The following is a 13,432-nucleotide window of genomic DNA, read 5'->3' on the forward strand; positions in this document are numbered from 1 at the left end:
TTGATTTCTTGACTGCTGCTTCCATGGCTGTTGATTGCGGATCCAAGTAAAATGAAATCCTTGACAACTTCAATCTTTTCTCCATTTATCATGATGTTGCTCATTGGTCCAGTTGTGAGGATTTTTGTTTTCTTTATGTTGAGTTGGAATCCATACTGAAGGCTGTGGTCTTTGATCTTCATTAGTAAGTGCTTCAAGTCCTCTTCACTTTCAGCAAGCAAGGTTGTATCATCTGCATAATGCAGGTTGTTAATGAGGCTTCCTCCAATCCTGATGCCCCGTTCTTCTTCATTTAGTCCAGCTTCTCGTCCTATTTGCTCAGCATACAGATTGAATAGGTATGGTGAAAGAATACAACTCTGACGCATACCTTTCCTGACTTTAAAAGTTACCACCTACCTATTGTCTATTTAGTGTTTTTCCATCCTCACCCCTCCCCTCCCTGGTACCCATTAAAGATGGTTTCTCTTTATATGTAAACCTTTTTATGAGCTTTTATAACAGTGGCCTCCTACAAAATGTGTCGTTTTGTGATTGACTTATTTCATTCAGCACAGTGTCCTCCAGATTCATCCATGTTGTATTCATTTTTTTCCGTAAAACAGGATGTAACACACTTAATGAAGTTACTACTTCTGTAACCCTGTCGTTGTTCAGTGTCACACAGTTGTGGACATGCAGCTTCACTGGTGCCTTTTCCGTGGCTTCACAGATCTGTCATTTAGTCAAATCTTTGTAAAAAAAGGAAATTGCATTTTGGAATGGCTCCTCTGACTAAAGTATCCTCCTGGCCCTCAGGGAAGCAGATCAGGGCTCTTCCTGGCCCACCTCCAGGGGATGCATCCCCCCCTGCAATCTGTGTAGTTAGGGTGCTGTCCAGTGGATTCAGATTCACAGCAACTATGTGACAGAGTAGAACTGCCCCCTAGGGTTTCCTGAGGCTGAGATCTTTATGGAACGGATCACCAGGGAGACTGTGGAGGGGTGTGTGATGTCCAGCCGCCCTGAGCCCGGACGGGACACACGTGCTGCATGGTATGTGACTTCAGACTCTTAGATTCCTGTTTCTTACTGTAAAGGTCTTAGTGTTTTGTACAAATTTGGCTCTTAGGTTGAGATAATACCATTTTATACTTTTTTGTCAGTGCTTACTCTTTCTTATACTTTCCTCTGTTTGAGGAATAAATTTGAATATCTGTGCATGATGCAAGTAAGATGAGACGCATAATGCAGTATGATAATGTAAGGATAAACTTCTTTCCACTGATTTACAAGTGATCTTATTATTAACATTGCTGCGATTTCTGTCTGCTCCTTGACACATTTGTCCAACAGTAGTTACTGTCGTTACAATTTCTCTCCCTTGGCAACCACGTGCAGTAGGTACTCTTTAATTGTGCCCATTTTACAGATGAGGGCACTGAACGTTACAGTGACACGTAGCTTCCAATGGGTCATATGCTCAGTCAGTGGTTAGGGGAAGTCCTGTGTGCTCTTCTTCATCAGTCTCTGCCCTGCAAGCAGGTGAGGCACATATCCTCTGTGCCTGAGAGAGAGAGTGTGTGCGTGTGTGTGAGAGAGAGAGAGAGAGAGGCAGAGACCTTAGCCCTTCGGTGACGGCTGCTCCTCTCCCAGGGTGGCCTGCACAAGTCCACACAGCCCCCTTGCTCCTGTGGTGGTGCTCCTCGTCATCCCTTCAGAGAAACCTTCTCTCCAGTGGCGTCACTAGGGTTGGTGCCACCCAGTTTGGTAACTCATGGTGTCCCTCCCCCAACTGCCGTGGACCTTCTGCCATACCACACCATACAGAATCCTTAGTAATGTTTATTGTCTATTTTAATCGTAGAATAAAAAAAAAAAAATCGTAGACTAGTATGTGATAAATACATATTAAATTGCTTAAATGTATTTTTAAGCAATTTACTATGTAAATGCTTAGAAGTAATATTTCTTAGATTGTATGAATACTAACCACAAAGTTGTATAATCTTTTTACATTGAATTACAATGTTGTTAGTTACAACATTGGTAACTGAGCAGAAGCCTTTTTTAATTATTCTCCTTGTTTTCCTTTAATTACTGCTTCATTCCCAAAGAAGTTATTGATGTTGTTGTTAGATGCCATCGAGTTGGTTCCAACTCATAGCGACCTTATGCACAACAGAATGAAACACTGCCCGGTCCTGAGCCATCCTTACAATCGTTGTTATGCTTGAGCTCATTGTTGCAGCCACTGTGTCACTCCACCTCATTGAGGGTCTTCCTCTTTTCCGCTGACCCTGTACCTTGCCAAGCATGATGTCCTTCTCCAGAGACTGATCCCGCCTGACAACATGTCCAAAGTATGTAAGATGCAGTCTCACCATCCTTGCTTCTAAGGAGCATTCTGGTTGTACTTCTTCCAAGACAGATTTGTTCATTCTTTTGGCAGTCCATGGTATATTCAATGTTCTTCGCCAACACCACAATTCAGAGGCGTCAATTCTTCTTCGGTCTCCCTTATTCATTGTCCACTGTTCACATGCATATGATGTGGTTGAAAATGCCGTGACTTGGGTCAGGCGCACCTTAGTCTTCAAGGTGACATCTTTGCTCTCCAACACTTTGAAGAGGTCCTTTGCAGCAGATTTGCCCAATGCAATGCGTCTTTTGATTTCTTGACTGCTGCTTTCATGGCTGTTGATTGTGGATCCAAGTAAGATGAAGTCCTTGACAACTTCAATCTTTTCTCCATTTATCATGATGTTGCTCATTGGTCCAGTTGTGAGGATTTTTGTTTTCTTTATGTTGAGGTGCAATCCATACTGAAGGCTGTGGTCTTTGATCTTCATCAGTAAGTGCTTCAAGTCCTCTTCACTTTCAGCAAGCAAGGTTGTGTCATCTGCATAACGCAGGTTGTTAATGAGTCTTCCTCCAATCCTGATGCCCTGTTCTTCTTCATATAGTCCAGCTTCTCCTATTATTTGCTCAGCATACAGATTGAATAGGTATGGTGAAAGAATACAAACCTGAAGCACACCTTTCCGGACTTTAAACCAGTCAGTATCCCCTTTTCTGTCCGAACACCTCCCTCTTGATCTATGTAAAGGTTCCTCATGAGCACAATTAAGTGTTCTGGAATTCCCATTCTTTGCAGTGTTATCCATAACTTGTTATGATCCCCACAGTCGAATGCCAAGTTATTGATACAGGTCCGCAAATACTGATTACCATAATATTATAGTTAAAACGCCAGAAAATTTGACAAAATCAGCAACCATAAAAATACTGGGAGCAACAGATGAAACAGAGCATGCTTGTATCGCGTACAGACAAAACCACGTGATTTGAAGCATCATTGTAATTGGGTGATAAATCAGAGTTGTCTGATCAGAGGGCATTAGAAGGTTCAAAAAGTAAGTTAGCATAGGGTTTTAATCTTGTAGGTATATTGATACATGTAAGCTGGGCTTATGAAAAGTGCTTTGTTGTTATAGCTAGCTACAGGGATATTTTTATAAAAAATAATCAATTTCTGCTGAAATATAACACAAAAATTTTATAGACGGTCATTTTGGTCACCCCCTCTGGTAGTGTCACCCAGTGCAGCATGCCCCCCTCTGTTGACTGCTTCCCTCCCTGCTCTGTACAAATTCTCACGCACTGCTTTATTCAGAGCCCTTATCACTACGTGGTGATGTCTGTAGTGATGTATTTGCCTGTCTCCTGCTCCCAGGACTGTAAGCCCCGTATCTTCGTTCTCTGCGGGATCCCAGCACTTATCGCAGAGCCTGGCCCCTGAGAGGCCCTTGATAAGCATTTCTGGAATGAATGAATTTTGCTAAAACAGAGAGCAATCCAGAGACACGGATACACCTCTCAGCCTGGTCTTGATGAGGGTTGGGTTGGCTCCTCAGTGCTTAAGAGTAACCTCGTCTATGGTATGTTCTCTTTAGGACGGGAAGCTAGCATGGTTCCTGTTTCTCTCTGTCTGACTGTATTTCTGCATTGAACTTGTATTACTTTGTAATTAATTTTTTAAAGGAACTAACTTTGGTCATAAAAATGTGGAAAAAACTACACAAAAGTGCAACACTGAATGATACAAGCAGGTAAGAAGATGAGTCTTTCCCCCTCCTTCACACACTTTGTTAATATTGTTACTACTTGTACATATTGAAGTTTTTTTTTTTTTTTTTTTTTGGATGTATGTTGACCTAGAAAATATATTGTGCCTTAAATATCAGTTCAAAAAACAAAACAAATAGTGAGGTGTCAGTGGCTTGTGTACTGGCTTGTTCACTGTCCCTCTGAAGGCGCTGCCTGAAGGACAAGCAGGTATGATAGCTCTGAGTAAACAGGTCGATTTGGAAGAAGTTTTTTTGAAATACAACTATTTTTTTTTTTTTTTTTTTACTGAGAAAGCATCTCATTTAAGTATGGTAACCAGCAAATAAGTACATAAAAACGCTCAAAATCATTTGTCACTAGGGAATGAAAATTAAAGCCACAGGGATACCCATTGCATACCTATTAGCAGGGCTCAGGGTTTTTTAAAAGTTGGCAACACCAAGTGCTCGGTGAGGATGTGGGGCCATTAGGATGGTCACATTTGTTGGCAGGAATGCAAAACAGCACAGCTCAGTTTGGTATTTTCTGAAAGGTAAACGTACACTCACCATACAGCGCAGCAGCCCCACTCCTAGGCTTTCACTGGGAGGACTGGAAGCGTCTGTCCACACAAAAGATCTGTAGCAGATATTTTTAGCAGCTTTGTTCCTAATTGTCAAAAACTGGAAAAAACCCAAATGTCCAGAGTGGAACCCGACCGGGCAGTGAAAGGGGACCAACTCTTTTTTTTTTTTTTTTATTGTGCTTTAAGTGAAAGTTTACAAATCATTCTTTCGTATAAAAACTTACATACACCTTGCTATATACTCCTAGTTGCTCTTCCCCGAATAGACAGCACACTCCTTCTTTGCTCTCTCTATTTTCGGGTCCATTCGGCCAGCTTTTGTCCCCCTCTGCCCTCTCATCTGCCATCCAGACAGGAGCCGCCCACGTAGTCTCATGTGTCTACTTGATCCAAGAAGCTTACTCCTCACCAGTATCGTTTTCTATCTTATAGTCCAGTCCAATCCCTGTCTGAAGAGTTGGCTGTGGGAATGGGGAACGAACTCTTGATCCATGGAGCAGAATGGATGGGTTTCACAAGCTTGATGCTGGGTGAAAGGAGCCAGACAGAACAGAAAAGGTTACACACCGTGTGACTAGATTTCTGCAACATCCTGGAGAAGGCAGAACTCCAGGGACAACCCACGTCAGTGGTTGCCAGGCATTGGGGTGCGGGGATGGCATTGACCAAAAAGGCCAAGAGGGACCTTCTTGTCGTGACAGAAATATTCTCTCTTGATTGTGGTGGGGGTTACAAGGCTGTTGTTTTTGTTGGGTGTCATTGAGTCAGTTCCACATCACAGCAGCTCTGTAACGGCGTGTAGCTGCCTCACGGGGTTTTCTAGGCTACAGTCTTTGCAAAGCAGATCACCGGGCCTTTCTCCCATGGAGCCACTGGGTGGGCTGGAACCGCCAGCCTGTCAGTTAGCAGCCAAGTGCTTACTGGTTGCACCAGCAGAGCAGCTTAGTGTTATATGTGAATTATATCTCAATAACCATGACTTAAAAATAATGTTACATAGTATGCTGCTATAAAAAATGATAAACTTCATTGGATAAAAAAGATAAATGTGTATTTGGCCCTAATTCACCAATGTACTTGTAGTACGTAACTAATTATGCACTTCTTTTCTTCCACCCAGGGTGTGACAGCTGGTCTCTGCTGTGCACCTCCTTTTTATTCCCTAAGCCTGAGGGACTGTGGAGCCGTAGTGGTCGGTCCTAAATAATTGTTGAATGATTCAGAAGGTGAAGCAAAATTGCATATGTCAATGGAAACATGTAATCGCTCAATAAAAGCAGCAAGCTTAGAATACAATTTAAATATTCTGGAATCAGGTACGCAGTTACCTGTGATCCTCCTGAAATGGGAAATGCTGACTGGGATAAAGGCTGGCTCCTGCCTCCTCTGCCTGGACCTTGAATATAACTCCTGGTGGGTTGAAATTTGAATCCACTTGGTCACAGATTTCCCAGGGCTAGAGTGCCAGGCTGAACACCCTTGAAGACTGTGGGCCCTTGGACTTGGCTGCTAGACCCGTCCAGCTGAGGTGGGCTGGCCCAGCATCTGCTGTCTACATTGTGCTTAATGCTGGCTCCATCTGCTTTCTGTCAAAGCTGGTGCCAACAAATTACTAATCTATTAGAGAAACATGGAAATAAGATTGCATTTCTCATTCCTGGCTTTTCCCCTCATATTTGCTTGGCTTACGTATTTGGTTCTTATTTATTTTGGGGAGAAAGATACTCAGTTGTCTTAGGTAAAGGGTGGTGGGTGGCACGAGCCATTCTCCACTCCCCATCGACACATATTTTTTAAGAAGGGTATTGGGGAAAAGAGGATATTAAGGTTGCTGTAGTTATTGTGAGCCCTTGTGGCATAATGGGTGAGTGATCAGCTGCTAACTGAAAGGTCAGTAGTTCAAACCCACCAGCTTCTCTGTGGGAGGAAGACGTGGCAGTCTGCTTCTGTAAAGATCACAGCCTTGGGAATCCTCTGGGGCAGCTCTGCTCTGTCCTACCGGATTGCTGTAAGTCAGAATTGACTCGACAGCATTGGGTTTTTGGTTTACGGGTAGTTATTGTTGATTGTTGCTGTCCTTGATGATGATAGCAGCTACCACTTATCAGGCCGGGCACTGAACTAGTCACTTTAAATATAGTCCCCCTTGTTATCCCTTTACCAGTGACAAAGCTGATGTTCAGAAAGATGAAATAACTTGTCCAAGGTCGTGCCACCAGCAAATGCCAGATCCAGTGTTCAAACCCACGGCTGCCTCTTAAGCCATCGTAAGCCTTTAGAAACCATTTGTATCCAAGCATATGTGTTTAATGAGGAGAGTCTTCAAAGTTTCAAGGAGAAGAAAAGGGGACTTTGTATTTCTTCTCCCGAATAATAATTAGGACGTATTCCCTTAACATGTGCTTTTGAGCGCCAGTTCGTGGCGTCAGCCCAGCTGACTGAAGAAGCTAGGTTGGGAGCCCAGTGTTCAGTACAAGTACTTGCATGCATGTGTGGTGGGCACGGTTGTTCTGCTCAGATGGATGCTCCATGCATTTACAGAGTGCATCCCCGCCGCAAGACCGAGGCCAGCTGCAAAGCTGACGAAACATAGCTCTTCTCTCTGTAGTACATACCGTGGATGAGAAAGATTGCAATGGGGTACAGGGCAACTAAATCTCTCAGCCATCCTTTCCTTTGTGTTCATTCGAGTACCAACCCTGCCTGCCATCTCAGCCCCAGGTGCAACAACTCAGAGTCTAAGCAGAGTGCAACCATACAGGCCCTGGTGACACAATGGTTAAGAGCTTGGCTGCTAACAGAAAGGTCACAGTTTGAATCCAGCAGCCACTCCTTGGAAATCCTATGGGGCAGTTCTACTCTGTCCTATAGGGTCGCCGTGAGTCGGAATCGACTTGATGGCAGTGGGTTTGGTTTGGTTTCTGGGCAGGATGCTTGTTTTCTAAAACAAGATTAAAGTGTTATTTCATTTCCTTCGAAAGCAAAGGGCACATATGTTTCCACTGCAAAAGGCTTCTTAGCAAATGAGTCACTTATCAAGGGTTGGTGGCGGGTGGAAAGTAGCCACAGAGTAGCAGCACCAGTATGTGAATGAATTACATCTGCGTTTGAACTGTGAATGAGTATATTTATCTCTAATAAAACGAGTGGGGCAGGAGCGCCCTGTTCCTCTGATCCTATCAGATGGTCCAGCAGTGAGGGGATGTGGAGTCAGGGAAGAGGGGACGAGTTATGACAGCTGTGCTCTGAGCGTGGGAAGAGGGAGAACACGGCATCCCTTCCCACTCCTCAGTGTCCCTCCCACCAGGGCAGACAAGAGGGGGTTCTATGTGGTCCTACAGAGGGGGAAGCTCAGAAATGACTCAGGAGCTTTTGTAAAGAGCTTTGGAGATGATACACAGTGACCGTTGCTACTTTCACACAATACCTGTATGATCATTTTGAACACTGGTCCTGCACAGGCCCTGGGCTTCTTGAAGACCCAGTTTAATGGAGGGCTAGCCAGAGCTGCTAGCCCCACACAGCTTGGGGGCACGCCAGGCAATTTATGGGGGACTTGCCCGATTCTTTTATTCCCTTGGTATTCTGATTTTCCAGTTCCTTAGATTGGCCGACGCCTCACCTTGCCAATCCCTTTAAACCTTTCTTTAACCTCCCAGCAGATATTCAGGGTTAAAGAAGTCGCGCTTTCCATTGCTCTTACCATGACTTATTAGCCTCACTCAAGCTTGGTCTGTAGCAGGGGTCAGCAAACTATGGCCCACTTTGGCCTGCCACCTGTTTTTGTAAATAAAGTTTTATTGGAACATTGCCACTGTCATTTGTTAGCATACTATGTGTGGCTGCTTTGGAGATGCAAGAGCAGTGTTTAGTAGTTGGCCCATGAAGCCTAAAATATTTATTCTCTGGACCTTTACAGAAAAAATGTGCCAACCCATGGCCTATATGAACAATGGCCTTTGCATCATCTGTAATTAACAACACATACCTCCTGGACAGTTAAGATAATGTACCTAATACAGAGTATAATATGAAGAAGAACGCAGCATCAGGATTGGAGAAAGACTCATTAACAACCGGCGATATGTGGATAACAGAACCTTGCTTGCTAAAAAGCAAAGTCAACCTAAAGTACTTACTGACGAAGATCAGAATCTACAGCGTTCAGTATGGATTACACCTCAACGTGAAACAAAAAACCTCAGAACTGGACCAATAAGCAACCTCAGGATAAACGGAGAAAAGATTGAGGTTGTCCAAAGAAGACATTCAAGCAGCCAACAGACACATGAGGAAATGCTCACGATCTCTAGCCATCAGAGAAATGCAAATCAAAACCACAATGAGATACCATCTCACCCTGGCATTAACTGGCACGAATCAATAAAACAGGAAATAACAAATGTTGGAGAGGATGCAGGGAGATCAGAACTCTTATGCACTGCTGGTGGGAATGCAAAATGACACAACCTTTTTGAAAAACGAGATGGCGCTTCCTTGGAAAGCTAGAAATAGAAATACCATTTGATCCACCAATCCCACTCCTAGGAATATATCCTAGAGAAATAAGAGTTGTCACGCAAATAGATGTATGTATACCCATGTTCATTGCAGCATTGTTCACAGTAGCAAAAAGATGGAAACAACCTAGAGACCCATCAGCAGACGAATGGATAAACAAACCGTGGTACATACACACAATGGAGTATTATGCAACACTAAAGAACAATGATAATCTGTGAAGCATCTTCTAACATGGATGAATCTGGAGGGCATTATGCTGAGTGAAATAAGTCAGTCACAAAAGGACAGATATTATACGAGGCCACTATTGTAAAAGCTTGTGAAAAGGTTTACATACAAAAAGAAACAATATTTGATGGTTACGAGGGAGGTGGGGGGGATGGAAAATCACCTAATAGACAATAGATAAGTGCTAACTTTTGTGACTTTGGTGAAGGGTAATACAGTACACAATATTGGGGAAGCTAGCGCAACCTGTACAAGGCAAGCCCATGGTAGCTCTATAGACACATGGACCTGAGGGACCGAATTGCTGGGTTGAGGGCTATGGGGACCATGGTCTCAGAAAACCTCTAGCTCAGTTGGCATACAGGGTTTACAAAGAATATGTTCTACATTCTACTTTGGTGAGTAGTGTCTGGGGTCTTAAAAGCCTGTGAGTGGCCATCTAGGATACTCCATTGGCCTCACCCCTCTGGGAGCAAGGAAGAATAAAGAAAACTAAAGACATCAAGGAAAAATTAGTCCAAAGGACTAACAGACCACATCTACGATGGCCTCCACCAGACTGAGTCCAGTACAACTAGATGGTGCCCAGCTACCACCACTGACTGCTCTGACAGTTATCACAATAGAGGGTCCCAGACAGAGCTGGAGAAAAATATAGAACAAAATTCCAACTCAGAAAGAAAGACCAGACTTGCCAGCTTGACAGAGACTGGAGAAACCCTGGGAGTATGGTCCCCGGACACCTTTACAGCTCAGTAATGAGGCCACTCCTGAGGTTCACCCTTCAGCCAAAGATTGAACAGTCCCATGGAACAAAACAAGACTAAAGGGGCGTACCAGCCGTGGGGCAGGGACTGGAAGGTAGGAGGGAGCAGGACAGCTGGTAACAGGGAACCCAGGGTTGAGAAGAAAGAGTGTTGACATGTCATGGGTTGTTAACCAGAGTCATACAACAATGTGTGTACTGTTTGATGAGAAACTAGTTTGTTCTGTAAACCTTCATCTAAAGTTCAGCAAAGAAAAAAAAACATATATAAAAGATTGAGGTTGTCAAGTATTTCATTTTACTTGGATACACAGTCAACAGCCATGAAAGCAGCAGTCAAAAAATCAAATCAAACAACCTATTGTATTGGGCAGATCTGCTGCAAAAGACCTCTTTAAAGTGTTAAAAAGCAAAGATGTTACTTTGACTACTAAGGTATTCCTAACCCAAGCCATAGTATTTCCAGTTGCCTCATACTCGTGTGAAAGCTGGATAATGAATAAGGAAGACCAAAGAAGAATTGAGGCCATTGAATTATGGTGTTGACAAAGAATATTGAATATACCGTGAACTGCCAGTGGAACGAACAAATCTGTCTCGGAAGAAGTATAGCCAGAATGCTCCTTAGAAGCGAAGATAGCGGGACTTCATCTCACGTATTTTAGACACGTTATAAGGAGGGACCAGTCCCTGGAGAAGGACATCATGCTTGGTAAAGTGAGGGTCAACGAAAAAGAGGAAGACCCTGGATGAGATGCATTGACACAATGGCTGCAACAACAGGCTCAAACATAGCAATGACCGTGAGGATGGCACAGGACCAGGCAGTGTTTGGTTCTGTTGTACATGGGGTCGCTATGACTTGGAACAGACTCAATGGCACCTAACAACAACAACAATAAAGAGTAAGCACTCAGTAAATGTTGAAAAGGCTAGTGAGTTCCTTGCAAATTTGTTGGTATACAGTTTTTACTCTTACTGTAACACCGCTACGTAAGTATGCTTTCTCTTAAACATTGGCTAGGCAGAGGCAGCATGTGGAGAGGTTATGTGCTTGGACATGGCCTGTACCCTAGCAGATGGCCTGTGTTCAAGGTGTGACCCTTCCACTTACTGGCTGTGTGTACCCTTGGGACAAGTTCCCTGTGCTTCCTGTTCCTTGCCTCTAAAGTGAGCATTATAATAGTGTGTCCCTCATAGGGTTGACGTAAGGATGAAGTGAGTACCATAAATACAAGGAAATGGGAACTGAGCTGAGCACACAGTAAATATTTAAGGGTTTGCTTTTGTTGTTATTATTAATCCAATCCAATGTCTGCTGAGAATCTTTTTGCAACTTCTCCTTGTCTTCAGTATAAACCCCAAATTTGTGAGCCTGGTACTGGGCCCTGCCAGGTCTGGCATCTCCCCTCTGCTCTCACCTCACAGCAGTGATGGGGTCTGGATTCGCCTGCCCTTGCCATCAGCGCCATTGCCTGGGGGCTCTCTTCCATGAGCCACAAGAGGCCTTCACTCATCATCCAACCATGCTTATGCCCAGCTTGAGATAGTTTGCATGCATTGTATCGTTTAACCCTAAAAACAACTCAAGTGGACAGACTTTGTCTCATGTACTTTGGACATGTTATCAGGAGGGATCAGGCCCTGGAGAAGGACATCGTGCTTGGTAAAGTGGAGAGAGGGTCAGCGAAAAAGAGAAAGACCATCAAGGAGTTGGATTGACACAGTGGCTGCAACAATGGGCTCAAGCATAACAAGGATTGTGAGGATGGTGCGGGACCGGGCAGTGTTTCATTCTCTTGTACATAGAGTTGCTATGAGTTGGAACGGACCTGATGGCACCTAACAACAACAACATCCATAAGGTTTCTATGAATGGACTCCACAACCCGCAACAACAACACCTTTGTTTTACAGATAAGTCAGTGAAACAAAGAAAGATTAAAACCACTTACCTCAGTTCATACAAGAAGTGCAGAACCTTCCTTCAGCTCCTGGTCTCCCAGATCCCAGAGCCTGTCCCAGATGGTCTCCTGAGGTTTCAGCTAAACGATTACTTACTCAAAGAAATCCCTCTTAGACTCCCTGTACTACGTAAGACCGTCTTGCCCTCCACCACAGTCAGATTTACTCTTTCTCGCTTGCACTTTTCGCAGAGCATTATCTTCTTGATTGGGTTTTTTGTATTTTTTCTTGTCGGTACCCCTGCTACTTCATTACTTCGTATCACACACCACGCACGCGTGCGCTTAGATGCTGAATGTCTTGAGCATAGGAATTTGAGTGTGTTCAACTTTATGTCTCCTGTACCCAGAACAGTTCTGGCATATAATGAGTGTGCAGGTATGTTAGACGGGTGGGAGGACTATTCCAGAAAGTAGTAAGGATTGTGACTGAGAAACGCTACTCCATATTCTACAAACACCTATTTATGTTACCTAACAGGACTTTGTTGGGAGGCAGCCCGTTATGCTGGTTAAATACATGGGTTCCAGAGTCAGTTTGCTTGAGCTTGAATCCTCGTTTACTAGCTGTCAGTTTTTCTCATCTGCAAATGGAGTGATGGTGGTATCTGTATTGCATGTGGTTATGGGGAGGAATGAACAGAATCATATACGGAAAGCACTTCAGCTTTGTTGAATTTAGCTTATATACACTCAATTAAAATGACAGATATGGAGGAGACAGAACACAAGACTCTGTGACCGCCAGGCCATTCCAGCTGCCAGGTCCTCCGTGAGCCTGGACCCTGCTGTTCACAGAGGCGGGGGTAGCTGGCAGGTCCTCATTCTGCTTCAGGCCCATCTACCTCCCGTGGTTCGTCCAACTTGCTGGGTGAAAGTGTCGTACTAGTGCTTGAAACTCGTAAGACATGGCACCAAGCACAAGCTGGCCACTTTGTTGCTCAAGCGAGAAAAAGGTCATCCCAACACCAGAAACACTGGAGAAAAACTGGCCTGTTGGGCTTCTGTCAGGCTTCCATGAAGGCTTCTTTTGCCACGTGTGAATTTTGCCTTACGTGTTATCTTTTGGAAACCTGGGTCATAACTGTGGAGCGCTGTAGTGATGTAGTCGTGCCATCTCAGCATGGTGGGCTGGACTGGGAGTGGAAATCACTGTTTTGGTTGAGAAGTTTTCGATGTATTGAAGCAACACTGAGTACTAGAGTCCTTACCTGTTGGTAGATCTTTCTAACGGTTACCGTGAATTTCCCCTAATACTGCAGCGATCCTGTGTGG

General features: G+C 44.1%; 1 protein-coding gene across 4 annotated transcripts in view; it reads left to right on the forward strand.

The window, feature by feature from the left end:
• The window catches only part of ARID1B (AT-rich interaction domain 1B), a 502,278-nt gene that overhangs the window by 420,524 nt on the left and 68,322 nt on the right, over positions 1-13,432 (forward strand). The gene's annotated exons all lie outside the window — the stretch shown is intronic.

The sequence above is a fragment of the Elephas maximus genome, chromosome 1 (genome assembly GCF_024166365.1).
Source record: "Elephas maximus indicus isolate mEleMax1 chromosome 1, mEleMax1 primary haplotype, whole genome shotgun sequence".
In the NCBI taxonomy this organism is placed as follows: Eukaryota; Metazoa; Chordata; class Mammalia; order Proboscidea; family Elephantidae; genus Elephas; species Elephas maximus.